Source organism: Limulus polyphemus, unplaced genomic scaffold (assembly GCF_000517525.1).
Source record: "Limulus polyphemus unplaced genomic scaffold, Limulus_polyphemus-2.1.2 Scaffold538, whole genome shotgun sequence".
Taxonomy (NCBI): Eukaryota; Metazoa; Arthropoda; class Merostomata; order Xiphosura; family Limulidae; genus Limulus; species Limulus polyphemus.
Window position 1 is genome coordinate 182,811 of NW_013666148.1, and position 1,066 is coordinate 183,876.

Here is a 1,066-nt window from a genome sequence, read left to right on the forward strand (position 1 = left end):
TTTCATATAAGAACCACGTTCTTTCTATATAACCCCCAAGTGGCACAGCGGTATGCCTGCGGACTTACAACGCTAGAACCGGGTTTCGATACCCGTGGTGGGCAGAGCACAGATAGCCCATTGTGTATCCTTGTGCTAATCTTCACATAAACAAACTTTCTATATAAAAATGGGTTGATCGTACTTCTACTCATTTATTTTAGCAATCTGTATTGTGTGGCCCCCCAATAGCACAGCGGTATGTCTGCGGACTTACAACGCTAGAATCCGGGTTTCGATACCCGTGGTGGGCAGAGCACAGATAGCCCTTGTGTAGCTTTGTGCATAATTAAAAAAACAAACAAACAAACAAACAAGCTGTATTGTGTGTAGTCGTATTAAAAACGGGCAAAATAATACATTAAATCTTTATTGGAGACTTACTTGTTGGTTACTTAACCAATTGTATTAACTGGTGAGTATTCTGATTTAATTATAGGATACTATCTCTATTCCTGATTCGGAGGTAAAGAACTGGTCTTCCGAGAGAGCTTGACAACATAGCTGCTTGAAACTGGCTATGCTACTATGACGTGTAGTATAAGGAGCTGTTGTGCCAGTTGGCCTGTCAAACTGGTCTGGTAGCAAATACCAAGCTTAAGAAACCTTTAATGCTTTCCACGCGACAGCTAGTCTAGCTGTATACAAATACTAGGGTTTGGGTCTTCGACCAGAGATGGTATATGACATAAAGGCATGCCAGTATTTTCCCACTTCTTCAACGTTAACTCGGATTTAGCTGTTAAGCTATTCGGGCGCTGTGAATAACCCTTCGTGTTTTTTTTTTCATTTTTCGCTGAATCTACTTAGAAATATTCTTAGTAGCATTTGTTACTTATTTATTCGCATTTACTTCTTATTGTATATTGAAGTATAAATTAATTGTAATAAAATGCAATTTAAAGATTTTTCAAACCTTACAAGAACACATTATTTTGTGTTTGAGGTCCCCTCTCACGCGTGTATATATATATATATATATATATATAGATATACATATATATATATATATATATATATATACACG

General features: G+C 37.0%; 1 pseudogene; it reads right to left on the reverse strand.

Moving 5' to 3' along the window:
• The window catches only part of LOC106458956, a 55,163-nt pseudogene that overhangs the window by 49,021 nt on the left and 5,076 nt on the right, over window positions 1-1,066 (reverse strand).